Source organism: Pseudophryne corroboree, chromosome 6 (genome assembly GCF_028390025.1).
Source record: "Pseudophryne corroboree isolate aPseCor3 chromosome 6, aPseCor3.hap2, whole genome shotgun sequence".
Lineage (NCBI taxonomy): Eukaryota > Metazoa > Chordata > Amphibia > Anura > Myobatrachidae > Pseudophryne > Pseudophryne corroboree.
In genome coordinates this window covers 298,641,704-298,655,864 of record NC_086449.1, presented here as the reverse complement: position 1 = coordinate 298,655,864, position 14,161 = coordinate 298,641,704, and the positions used below count along the sequence as shown (strand labels likewise).

At 42.6% G+C, this 14,161-nt stretch overlaps 1 protein-coding gene across 1 annotated transcript in view; it reads right to left on the bottom strand.

Annotated features, from left to right (window-relative positions):
• Nucleotides 1–5,757, bottom strand: part of LOC134932100 (tetratricopeptide repeat protein 24-like) — a 270,982-nt gene extending 265,225 nt beyond the window's left edge. Inside the window, exon 1 of the mRNA XM_063926170.1 lies at nucleotides 5,659–5,757. The gene's annotated coding sequence lies outside the window, so the exon portion shown is untranslated. The remainder of the gene's footprint in view (nucleotides 1–5,658) is intronic.
• Nucleotides 5,758–14,161: the final 8,404 nt, after the last annotated feature.

Genomic DNA, 14,161 nt, shown 5'->3' with positions numbered 1-14,161 from the left:
TGATAAATAATAAAAAGTATTTACCAAAAAAAAAAAAACATGCAAGATCCGACGGCAGGATGATTACATTTTGCCTCGTTTTGACATCCGAGTCTGATGGGAAGCACTCTCAGAAATACTCGGAAATGCCAAATACCCTGATCTCAAAGGAAAGCAGTGGTTGAAAAGCAATGTGTGAATTGTGTGTTTTGCTACAGGAGTTTCCATTTAAGAGAACAACGCCTTTTTATTGTTATTGGCACTTTGACTAATTTTTCATGTACTGATGTGATAACAGTACACTTTATACACATTTATGTTAGACAAATGCCTATTCATTATCCAGCACAGGAACTGTTTGCTTACAGGATGACCTGCTTACAAAACATACCCAACCAAAGAGCAGCATATCATACTGTAATCAGCATATCAGCAAATGACCAGTAGACACGAGTTCCTTGTTACAATAATACAAAATATTGCATTTGGCTACTACTCTTCAATACAGAGCAGTTGCTGCTGGCTGTGACACAAGACAGCGACCATACTGGTGGAAAGTATGAAAAGAGCCAATTTGACTAGGTGTACATATCCCATTTTGGTAGAAAATGAACCAGAACCCATTCAAGTGACTAGTACACAGAAGATGGATTTAACCAATTTGTTTGAACAACACTTTTTGTCCATTTTCCAGTGTTTGGGAGTAAATGGTCGATTGTCATTTGCTCCTATACATTACCGGATTTTCATTATAACCAGCCAGCTTGGACAGATGGTCTGCCAGATAATTGTATAGTGTATGCCCAGCTTTTGTCTGATCTCAAATTTTCTGTCCACCAATGACAGAAATGTAAACAGTATAATTGAAATATTTACTTTAGTTTCCAACATGACCAATTTCAAACACAATGCTATGCTCCTATTAATAACACTATGGGGTAAATTTACTAAGATAGGAGTTCTATTTAAGATGGGATGTTGCGAATAGCAACCAATCAGATTACAGGTATTATCTTCTAGATGGTGCTAGATAAATGAGAAGTAGAATCTAATTGGATGCTATGGGCAACATCCCATTTTAAATAGAACTCCCATCTTAGTAAATATACCCCATTGTTTCTAATTGAGCTACTCTATACTAATTGTACATCAAATAGTTTAGGTTGGAAAAGCACCCCCATGGTACAGTTAGGTCCATATATACATGGACACTGGCACAATTTTCATTTTGGCTCTATACACCACCACAACGGATTTCAAATGAAACAATGGAGATGCAACTGAAGTGCAGAGTTTGAGCTTTAATTCAAGGGGTTGAACAAAAGTATCATATGAAGCATTTAGGAATTGTAACCATTTTTGTACACTGTTCTCCATTTTTAGGGTATCAAATGTATTTGTACAAATTAACATATATTATATTAATGTGATTTGGTATCCAGATGATAAGGTGACCTTAATTAGGTCGATAGTCAATAGGTCGATCACTAATGGTTGACATGCATCAGATTGACATGGACATAAGGTCGACATGGTCATTAGGCCATCCTGTAAAAGGTTGACACGGCTTATGGTGAACAGGTACAAAAGGTCAACAGGTACAAATGGTCGACACATATATAGTCGACACAGCTTTTTTGGAGGGGTGTAATGTTTTTCAACTTATTTCATAATTTGCAATCGACGTGAACTACAGTTGGGACTAGTTTATCTGCATGAAGCATGGCGAGCGAACAGGTACACTTATTGGGATTCCATGTGAAAACAACACCGAAAAAATAAAAAATGTTGCGTCAACCTTTTGTTGTGGTGAGCATTTGCCATGTTGACCTTTTCCAGTGTCAACCTTTTGTCTCTGTCGACCTTATCCACAGTTGACCTTTTGACCATGTCAATCTTTCAAAAGTCGACTTTTTCATCATGGCGACCAATAATAGTCGGCCTAATGACCATTAGGGTCGACCATGTGAGCCATACCCGAGTGATTCTGCATTCATAAACCAGAGGCCTGATATGAATGACATATATAATACACTGCTCAAAAAAATAAAGGGAACACTTAAACAACACAATGTAACTCCAAGTCAAGTCACACTTCTGTGAAATCAAACTGTCCACTTAGGAAGCAACACTGATTGACAATCAATTTCACATGCTGTTGTGCAAATGGAATAGACAACAGGTAATTATAGGTAATTAGCAAGACACCCGCAATAAAGGAGTTGTTCTGCAGGTGGTGACCACAAACCACTTCTCAGCTCCTATGCTTTCTGGCTGATGTTTTGGTACGGCGTAGTGTTAGTACGCGTTTCTCCGCACCCCAGGCAGCTTCTTCAAGAGGCCTCTTGAAGAAGCCGCCTGGGGTGCGGAGAAACGCGTTGAGGATACAGAGAGGACGGGTCACTGAGACTATCACTGGGACTACCAAGCGCTCACAGCAGAATTATACCAGCTTATAATTATATCAAGCGGTTTGTAACCTGTTGCCGGCATTCAGCCTGCCTGTGATGAGATTGGACTTCTTATTCCGTTTACATCAGTAATACTACAATCCTGCTCTGCTGAGCACAGTTACTTCCAAGCCAGGGATGATGCACGACGGCTCAGCACACTAACACTACACCGTACTAAAGAGAACAGCTTCTACCTGAGCGTGCCGCCGACGGATGTCTCACCCGTGCAAAGGGTGATAGAGAGCTGCCTTTTATCATCCACCGTGTGCAGGAAAGCAAGTACAGTGACTCAGTGAGTAATTGAAACCGTACGGTTTTTCAGTATAAATCTAAATACAGCCCATGGAAAAGTTTACATCATTACATGGTTACAGAGGCTGAATTCACCAGCCGGAGGACATATTCTTTCTGAACTGTGAGATACTGAACAACATAGAATCCAATTATAATCTATTGAAAGTTGCTCAGATGAAAACCAGTGACCCTCTCCTATATGTTTTTATTTAGGCATGTATTATGCTAATATTTGAGGTGCAATATACCCAAGTTTTATGTGTTATTTAACATTGTGGTCTATTATTAGTGTTTTTAAATTTCTGTGTATTTTTTGTTCTTTTGGATGCTAGCTAAATAAATTGTTTTATTATACTTGGTAGTATTATTGAAGTTAAGCGCCGGCCTGGTGTTTGTTTGTTTTCAATTGCTAATTGCTGAGGAGGCTGGCTACCTCCTTACCAGGTGGCTGCTGATTCCAATCTTCATTAACACAGTTCTGTCTAGCGCCAACAAACCTTATTTTTTGTTTGATGTCACTGGCATGACTGACGAGTCTTTTCCTATCCAGGATTCCTCCGAGGATTCTTGAGTGGTATGCCTACTGCTGCTGCCGCTGCTGTTGTTGCTGCTGGGAGTCGATCGTCATCCCAGAGAGGAAGTCGGAAGACCACTTTTACTATTTCCTACTAAGTAATTGACTGTCCAACAGTCCTTTGCAAGGATTATGAAATATGATAGCAGTCACCCTGTTGCAAAGTGGATTAATGAGGCCATAACAACTACGCTGGTGATAGACGTGCGTCCTGTATCCGCAATTAGTGCAGTAGGATTTAGAGAGTTGATGGACATACTGTGTCCCGGGTACCAAATCCGATCTAGATTCCACTTCACTTGCCAATCGATTCCCGGACTGTACAGCGACATCAAGAAAAGTGTCCTCAGTGTCGCGAAAAATGTGGTTGTACCCACTGTCCACTTTACCACAGACATGTGCACAAGTGAAGCAGGGCAAACTAAGGACTACATGACTGTGACAGCCCACTGGGTAAATGTATTGCCTTCCGCAGCAACAACAGCAGCGGCACCAGTAGCAGCATCTCACAAACGCCAACTTGTTCCCAGGCAGGCCACGCTGTGTATCACCAGTTTCTGTAAGAGGCACACCTCTGAAAGCCTCTTACAGAAACTGAGGGACATCATCGCACAATGGCTTACCCCACTTAGACTCTCCTGGGGATTTGTGATATCTGACAACGCCACCAATATTGTGCGTGCATTACATTTGGGCAAATTCCAGAACATCCGATGTTTTGCACATACAATTAATTTGGTGGTGCAGAATTTTTGGAAAAACGACAAGGGCTTGGCAGGAGATCCTGTCGGTGGCCCAAAAAATTGCGGGCCACTTTTGACATTCAGCGACTGCGTGCCGAAAACTGGAGTGGCAGCAAACACTCCTGAACTTACCTTGCCATCACCTGAAGCAAGAGGTGGTAACGAGGTGGAATTCAACACTCTATATGCTTCAGAGGATGGAGGGGCCGCAAAAGGCCATTCAAGTCTGCACATCCACCTATGATATATGCAAAGGAGGGGCAATGCACCTGACTCAAGCGCAGTGGAGAATGATTTCTGTGTTGTGCAAAAGGTTCTCCAACCATTTAAACTTGCCACATGTGAAGTCAGTTCAGACACTGCCAGCTTGAGTCAGGTCATTCCCCTCATCAGGCTTTTGCAGAAGCAGCTGGAGAAATTGAAAGAGGAGCTAAAACGGAACCCATGGACATCACCAAATGCTTAGTTTCCTCCTTTGTTATGCTTTGCTAGGCCTTTAATGCTGCTGTCTTCAGTTGTTGTTTACTTATGGGTCTTTCTACCTTTAGTTTTGTCTACAGCAAGTGAAATGCATGCCCAATTGACTTGGCCATAGCACAATATTTCACTACTCTAAAGAAACTCCTGGCTTGCTTTCGCAGAATGTTTTCCCACCATGTTTTACAGATGATGTGGTATGCTTCAGATCATTCTAAGCTTTCTCCATACTTTTTCCTTCCCGTCATTATCCAGCCTGCGGATGGCCTGTTTCACTTGCATTGAGAGCTCCTGTGACCGCAATGTGTGGGTTTACAGCAACAGCTTCCAAATGCAAATGCAACACTTGGAATCAACTTCAGACAATTTGTTTGCTTAATTGCTGAATAAATAACAAAGGGATAGCTCAGACCTGTCCATGAGACAGCTTTTGAGTCAGATGTCCAAATACTATAGTTTTGGTCCCTTGAAGAAGAAAGGAATGCAAAATAAAACGGTTATAAATCCTAAACCCTTCCTCCAATTTGGATATGAATACCCTCAAATTGAAGGTTATAGCTTTGACTTTAAAACCACAGTCATTAGAGAACTGTAACTTGAATATGTTTTGGTAAAAAGCTAAACTAACACAAGTTATGTCAGTGTCCACACTAGTGATGAGCGAGGTTCGGTTTTACTCGGTTTTACTCGGTTTTACTCGGTTCTCAAAACGGCATCTTATTGGCTATCCAAAACACGTGACATCCGTGAGCCAATAAGATGCCGTTTTGAGAACCGAGTAAAACCGAGTAAAACCGAGTAAAACCGAACCCGCTCATCACTAGTCCACACATATATATGGTCCTATCTGTATGGACCATGTACTGTATATTGGTAAGTATATAGTATGTTGTTGTTTGAAATTCCACCAAGTGTAAAAGTTTAGTTTTTCCCAATAATTTATAATAATATACTATATTATTTTGTTAAAACTTACAGCACACTATACATTCTTACCGTAACATTATATATTCTTAACAGATATTTTATGTACTATTTGTACTCATAAGTGAAACACATTTACATTATTGTATTACCATATCTATTCATACTGTATAATCAAATGCTATCATATTGAAACAAATTAGATTTCACTTACCATGAAATACAAAATCGTGATACTGTATATTTGCTATAAAATTGTTACTATATATCCAGAATCTTATGCTGAAACCGTAAGTCTTTAGTACTGCCTAGATTTCTATATGAAGTGTTTACAATTGATATCTTAGCAACTTGCAATGAATGGTTCTCTGCAAACAGTGAAACATAACAAACCTGTTTAAGGAGTGGCTAGTGACATAGATAATTACCTTTAGAGGTTTTAAATGTCTATACATTATACAATGTAGAAAATTATGTTACTGCAGAATATGTATTGGCCCAAACTAAAATTAAATGAGTACGTGTATGTTTACAGTAGGAAAATAAGATGAATTGTTTTCATTTGTTGCAATGAAGTAAAGTACTGTAGTATTTACTTTTATTAGACCCGGAATTCCTTCTAGGAAAACACAACATAATTGACTCTGTCTATTAGTTTCATATAAAAGCATAATCATTAAAACAGACTTATGGAAAATAATATTGTAGAATTAATTATACTTTTTAATTTTGTAAAACTTGCATTACCATGAGTTAGAGTGGCTTTATACCAAACTGGTTTATTACACAGTGTTTAAAATCTTAGAATGCAGCATGCCAGACCCAGTGTAATAGAGGGATGTAGCTAACTTGTCGACAATTAAAATGTTGACACTCAGATGGGGGACTGCAGTATGTTGTACCCGATATACCGGCATGCTACTACTGCGCTTTGGATGTATTGGTAGAACGGAATGCCATGCTACTACTGCGCTATGGATGTATTGGTAGAATAGGATGCGGTCAAAATTCTGGCTGTTGGGATCCCGGCAGACGGAATGCCGACGCCGGATTCCCGACAGGGGCAAGGCTGCAATTTGGCACCCCCTACACACACACACACACACACACACACACACACACACACACACACACACACACACACACACACACACAATGGGGGTAATTCTGAGTTGATCGCAGCAGCAATTTTGTTAGCAATTGGGCAAAACCATGTGCACTGCAGGGGGGGCAGATATAACATTTGCAGAGAGAGTTAGATTTGGGTGGGTTATTTTGTTTCTGTGCAGGGTAAATACTGGCTGCTTTATTTTTACACTGCAATTTAGATTTCAGTTTGAACACACCCCACCCAAATCTAACTCTCTCTGCACATGTTATATCTGCCCCTCCTGCAGTGCACATGGTTTTGCCCAACTGCTAAAAAATTTCCTGCTGCGATCAACTTGGAATTACCCCCATTATCACACTAAATTACCATATATTTAGAAAAAAGTGGATACAATTAGACTATATTGCCCCCCTGTGTGCCCCAAATGCTCTAAGCATCTGTCATATGGCACACAGCAGCGTGTTCCCCACATGTCCACTGTGTGCCCCAGATATTCTTAACTTCTGTCACATGGCCTCCCCAACAGCGTCTTCCACTACGTGCCCCCTGTTTGTCCCCATACATTGCACAACGTCGCTGCACTGCATCATTACACTACATCACTACACTACATTCCCCTGTACGCTGCACTACATCACTAAACATCCGCCTATACGCCACACTGCGCTACATCACTACACTACATACCCCTATACGCTGAACTACATTACTACACTATAACCCCCTATATGCTGCACTACATTACTACACTATAACCCCCTATACGCTGCACTACATTACTACACTATAACCCTCTATACGCTGCACTACATTACTACACTATAACCCCCTATATGCTGTACTACATTACTACACTACATGTTCCTCTGCACTGCACTACATACCCTATATACTACACTACATAACTACACTACAGCCCCCATTCCACACAATAACATCAGAACATCTTACTGACTCCACATAAGCTTACCTTGAGTAAGATGTGTCTTTCATTCTTAGCTCCTCTGTGCTACTATGGAGCTCTAGATAGATTTAAATTAGCACAGCATGAAGTGGGCTCGGTGGATGAAGGGGGGCGGGCCACCTGGTTCACAGCAGCAGCACACGGGTGGCTGGTCCTGGAGCAGGGACCAGCCACCATAAACAAAAGGTCACTTGCAGAGGAGGTAGGGCGCAGCAGAGATTGCATGCAAACACTGACACTCTGCAGGCCGCCGCCTCTCCTCTGGCTTGGCCACCTGCTAGTGACTTGAGCAGGCTGCTGAGAGCTGGGACATCGCCGTGTGCCTGAGCCTTTCTAGGACCGGTGGTGAGTGACATCCGTGGCTGTGAAAGGGAGACTCAGGAGGCACGGCTTCACTAGTGCTCCAAGGAGACGCTGGCGTCTGTGTCACAGCTCCACCCCGGGTCCGCCTCTCACAGCTGCAAGCTCCAAATTATGTATACCGCTGCTGCTGCTGCTGCCGGGTCTGCCACCTGTTCTCTTGGTCTGTCTGCGCCACCCAGAATCCTGCGCCCAGGTCACGTGCCCCCCTAGCCCCCCCCCCCCCCCCCCCCAGTTACGGCCATGATAAAAGAAATACTCCTTCTTGGTGCACTCGTTTAGATTAGTGTAAATATTAAAACATTACTTTTATTTTGTAACAATAAATCAGTAGAATTTTTTATACACACAACACATAATTATTAAATGTACTTATTTCTGTTCATTATGTCTGGTCATTCCCAATACTGACAATGTGCTCATCTCATACTTATTGTCATATGGAATTCATCCATTCTGGGGAAATACATCATACCCAGCGCCTCCTCCTACAGCTGTTTCGGTCAGTGCCATCAGGGGAGTATCAACTGTATACTGCTCAGATGGCCTCTTAAATATACTGTTAAAAAAATACACTAAGTGTGCTCACCTGTATGCCATCACCAGTGTTGTAGGTATATGATTGTCTCCCCTCTAATGTAGATCAAAAGAGGATATTGTATAACAATATTTAAGATGCCCCCGATAGACCTATTAGATGCAGTTACATCTCAGGCGTGCAAGATTTGTGCTTCTGATGATCCACTGCAAGAGCTTGTATGCCCTGTATACATAAATAAATATATACATACATCATACTGTACATAATGCAAATATACAACCAGCACTAATGTCTGCTATCAGCAAAGATGGGGGACAAAAATGGCTGGTGGCAATACAGCAGGTAGACACAAAGCATGTGTTAACTTCCCCCGACCATAGTGCCAAACCAGTCATAGGCTAATCAGCAAAGGGCTGTATTTCCAAAGGGACAACACAAAAGGCTGGTCCAGCCTAGGATAACCAGCCAAGTGCTCTTTGGACTTTTCCCATGACCCTTGAGCGGTAGGATTAAAAGTTAAAAAATAACAAAAATTTTTTTTTTCCACTGGTGAACTAAATGTTCCAGCATGTACAGGCTGCCTATAAAGGGTTGGCTTGCTGATATTTGTAGTCCTACAAGCCCTAGAGTATCCATGGCTTCCAGAGCATACTGGCAATTGAGAAACAACATGATTACTTTAAGGGCATGTTCGGGTAATTGTGATTGAGGTAGACGTAGACGGGTTCACTACGATATGCCGGCGGTCGGGCTCCCGGCGACCAGCATACCGGCGCCGGGAGCCCGACCACCGGCTTACCGACAGTGTGGCGAGCGCAAATGAGTCCCTTGCGGGCTCGCTGCGCTCGCCACGCTACGGGCACAATGGTGCGCTACGCGCGCCACACTATTTTATTCTCCCTCCAGGGAGGTCGTGGACCCCCACGAGGGAGAATAAGTGTTGGTATGCCGGCTGTCGGGATCTCGGCGCCGGTATACTGTGCGCCGGGATCCCGTCAGTCGGCATACTGAAGACCACCCGACGTAGACATATAGGAATATGCAGCTGTCAGGAGGTGAGTCTATTGTGGGTGATGGAGAACTGAGGTAACAAGATGCACTGATGATGATGATGATAATAATAATAATAATAATAATAATAATAATGCTGATGATGATTACATATCTTCTTCTGATTGACTGATTGCATTTCAGCCCCTGCTACAGACTTCATTCAATACAGAAACTATTCTATTCACATTATTTTTATTTTTTTATTACCAGTTATTTATATAGCACACACATATTCCGCAGCACTTTACAGAGACTATTTGCCCAATCACATCGGTCCCTACCCCAGTGGAACATACAATCTATACTCCCTAACACATGTACACAAGCACACATTCATACTAGGGTTAATTTGTGTTTGGATCCAGTTGACCTACCAGTATATTTTGGGATTGTGGGAGGAAACCGGAGTACCCAGAGGAAACCCACGCAAGTACAGGAGAAAATACAAACTCCGCACAGGTAAGCCATGGTGGGAATCGAACCCATGATCTCAGTGCTGTGATTACACAATCCGTACTGCATTACTGATATTTCCATTTGTTCTATGCTAGGAAAGATGAACTGGATTTAATTTAACTTGTATTTTGTATTAGTGTCTTAATCACTGTGAAAACAAAATAATCTCATGTATATGACATGTCATTGGAAAATTATATTGTGCACAAATCGGTAAATCAAATTTTGTATTTACTACTAACACTGTGAAATTATTCTATCATTATACTTTCTCTGTGTCACATTTCCCAAGCTCTGCTTTCTGCACCCTTGGGAAGATACTAGGGGCAGATGTATTAACCTGGAGAAGGCATAAGGAAGTGAGGGGCAGATGTATTAAGCCAGGTGAAGTGATAAAGTGGAAGGTGATAAAGCACCAGACAGTCAGCTCCTAACTGTCATTTTTCAAACCCAGCCTGTAACATGTAAGTTAGGAGCTGATTGGCTGGTGTGTTATCACCTTCCACTTTATCACTTCACCAGTCTTAATACATCTGCCCCAGACAAACCAGTGATATGTGTAAGGTGATAAAGGCACCAGCCAATCAGCTCCATTATGTAAATTAACAGTAAGGATCTGATTGTCTGGTGCCTTTATCACCTTGCACATATCACTGGTTTAGCACTTCCTTATGCCTTCTCCAGCTTATTACATCTGCTCCATTGTTACTAAAGTGTTGGTTTTTAGAAGTACAGATGTTGTCCATGGCAACCAATCAGATTGTATTTATCATTCATTTAGCACCTTCTAGAAGATTATAGCTAGAATGTGATTTGTTGCATTCATACAGTACTGAACATTTAGGTTCATATCATACAACCTTAGTTGTGGTTAGATGCAGAATTTTTAAGTGGGCTGCGAAACAGCTTGTAATCCATATAGCTGGGGGCTCTACCACATCTAATGGGGAGATTTATCAAAGCTCGGAAAGAGATAAAGTAGAGAGAGATAAAGTAGAGAGCTTCCAACTGTCATTAAACTGCCTGTGTTTGAACAATGACAGTTAGGATCTGATTGGTTGATACTTTTTCTCTCTCCACTTTATCTCTTTCCAAGATTTCTAAAATCTGATTTGTAGAGAAATTAAATAAATTGAAATAACATGAACTGAAAACTCTGCAATAGCATCTAGAGATATCAGCAGGAAATACGAGCGCAATCCAGACATGGCCAAAAGTTTTGAGAATGACACATATATTAATTTTCACAAAGTCTGCTTCCTCAGTTTTTATGATGCCAATTTTGCATATACTCCAGAATGTCATGAAGAGTGATTAGATGAATTGCTATTAATTGCAAAGTCCCTCTTTGCCATGACAATGAACTTAATCCCGAAAACAATATTTCCACTGCATTTCAGTCCTGCCACAAAAGGACCAGCTAACATCATGTCAGTGATTCTCTCATTAACACAGATGAGAGTGTTGACAAGGACGAGGCTGGAGACTACTCTTTCATGCTTGCTTGCCTTGAGGCAAAAGTGATAACTAAGTGACTCAGGGGGAAAAAAAGCTAAATTTTGGGTCCATGGCCAGGAAACCCCCCAGACCTAATCCCACTGAGAATTTATGGTCAATCCTCAAGAGGTGGGTGGACAAACAAAAACCCACAAATTCTGATAAACTCCAAGCATTGATTAGGCAAGAATTGGCAGCCATCAGTCAGTTTGTGGCTGACAGCATGTCAGGGTGAATTGCAGAGGTCTTGAAAAAGAAGGGTCAACACTGCAAATATTGACTCCATACCCTCCAACTTTTCTCTGCTAAAAATCTGTACTGATGAGGTGAGTGGACATGGACACTGGTAAAGGGAGTGTGGCCACATGTAAAATGGGTGGTAGAGTAAGCCTGTTCGGGATAGTGTCCCCTATAAAGAGAAGACAGCAAGCAGAGTGGGCAATGGGAAACTGACTGCTCATGACCGTGGACCCCCAAGAGGGAGCAAAGATCGGTCTGCCCACAGCCCGGCAGCCGGCAACCTGAAGATTACCCCTTAAAATAACCTACAGTATAAAAAGCTTATATAGCACAAGTCAGGGCCGGATTAAGCCCTTCGGGGGCCCAGGGCACACAAGACAGGGGGCCCACCCACCAGCAACCACCCCCCGCAGGGGGGAAAGCAGGATTCGGAAGGGGGGTTTCCTTTGAAGCACACACGTGTGTGTGTGTGTGTGTGTGTGTGTGTGTGTGTATACACACACACACACACAATCATTACATAGAACTCATGTACCCCCATACACACAAATACACACACACAAAACACATACACACATATACACGAATAGAACATACACACATATATATAGTATACACAGATAAAACAAATACACACATAGAACACAAACTGCGCACACTTACACTGAAGCCTGCCCTGAGGAAAGGGGTGAGGATGCCGCAGCCAGGACATATTGCTGGGAGCCAGGGGCACAGTTCACCATTAGCCCCCCCCCCCCCCGTCTGGCAAAAATGCTGTGATTTGCGGGTCGGTGGGGAGGGGGCGGAGCCAACATGACATGATTCTATAACAATTATCTTATATTACCTCCGTCCCCTCTGCTCCGACCCCCGAATCGCGGCATACCCCCGCACAAAGACCCCACACTGCAGTGGGGAGAAGACTACCGGCTGCTAGGGAGGGAGGTTTCCGCGCTGCCAGCGGGTGTGTTATGTCCCGCTCGCGGCTGTGCGTGTGGCTCCCTCCCCTTCCTAATGGGCAGCTCGGATCAGGGATTGATACAGGCAGCAATCTCCAGCCTCCACTGCAGCCAGGAGAGCTACTGCTGGCGGCGGAGGCTGGAGACGGGACAGCAGCACCAGAGCGGGCCAGAGCAGCTTTGGCTGGGGGCCCCTTATGACAGGGGGGCCCGGGGTACTCACCCCCTGCCCCCCCCCCCCCCCTTAATCCGGCTCTGGCACAAGTAATGTATTTTTGTTTTATATTTGTGAACCCCAGAAATACATGTTTTGGATGCAACAGTTAGTGTTTCAATAATGAGACTACTAACACCTGTGGAGAAGGTAACACAATATGGAGTTAACATAGGGAAGGCTGGGCACGACTAACCCATATATCTGTGTCTGCAAATCATAACAACTGCAGCGAACATTACCGTATTACTCTATAGACAACCACTACCACTACCATTCTGTACTAGGAAAACTGTATGAATAGGACTAATGTGTATTAAGAACAAATAGCTACATGGGGGTTTATTTACTAATATTCGTGTTTGTGCCGTTTTTAAGGGAGTTTGATATCGAATGTTATCGGGTGCATTTTTCAGCAACTTTTTTAATCCTGATACGGTCATTTACTAAGCTGCCGAGTTTTCAACATGCGTATTTTCCGATGTCGATGTGATTCGTAATGTCAGGCAGTGTTTTACGTGAGTGATTAGGAAAACACTGCCTGACAAAACACAAGGAATCCCGGACGGATCTGTGAGATCCGTGCAGGGCTTCATTGTTTGCATTCTGAGAAGTGCAGAATGGGTTAAAAAAAAAAAATTGCGTGGGGTCCCCCCTCCTAAGCATAACCAGCCTCTGGCTCTTTGAGCCGGTCCTGGTTGTAAAAATACAGGGAAAAAACTGACTGGGGTTACCCCATATTTAAACAACCAGCACCAGGCACTGCGCCTGGTCCTGGTGCCAAAAATACGGGGGACAAAAAACGTAGGGGTCCCCCGTATTTTTACCACCAGCACCGGGCTCCACTAGTCAGAGAGATAATGCAACAGCCGGGGAACACTTTTATATTGGTCCCTGATTTGACTTGTGTTTAGTAAATTCCCATGTTGCCACTTAGAAAAAGAAAAAAAAAATCGGACAAACTCTGAACTTTAGTAAATATACCCCATGGTATAATAACAGAAAGCGTCCCTGGATGGTAAAATATGGAATCATGCGCTGAAATGACTGGGTGTAAAAATAAAACTGAATTAAAAACTATGCTGGAAAAATACTTGAAAATAAAATGTAATTGCATAAGTAGTTTTCTAAGGATATTGGTCTGACATTGCTGATATACTCATATTTCCTTCCCCTTATCGACAGAAGCTTACCTACAGTATGCACAGTAGCAAATCCAAGCAGTAAATGAGCAATTAATTTCCTCTGTAGACTTAACTGCAGCTCTCTGCCCCTATCCACATGAACTACAAAGATGTTATCTGGCATATCCGCATTGCAGA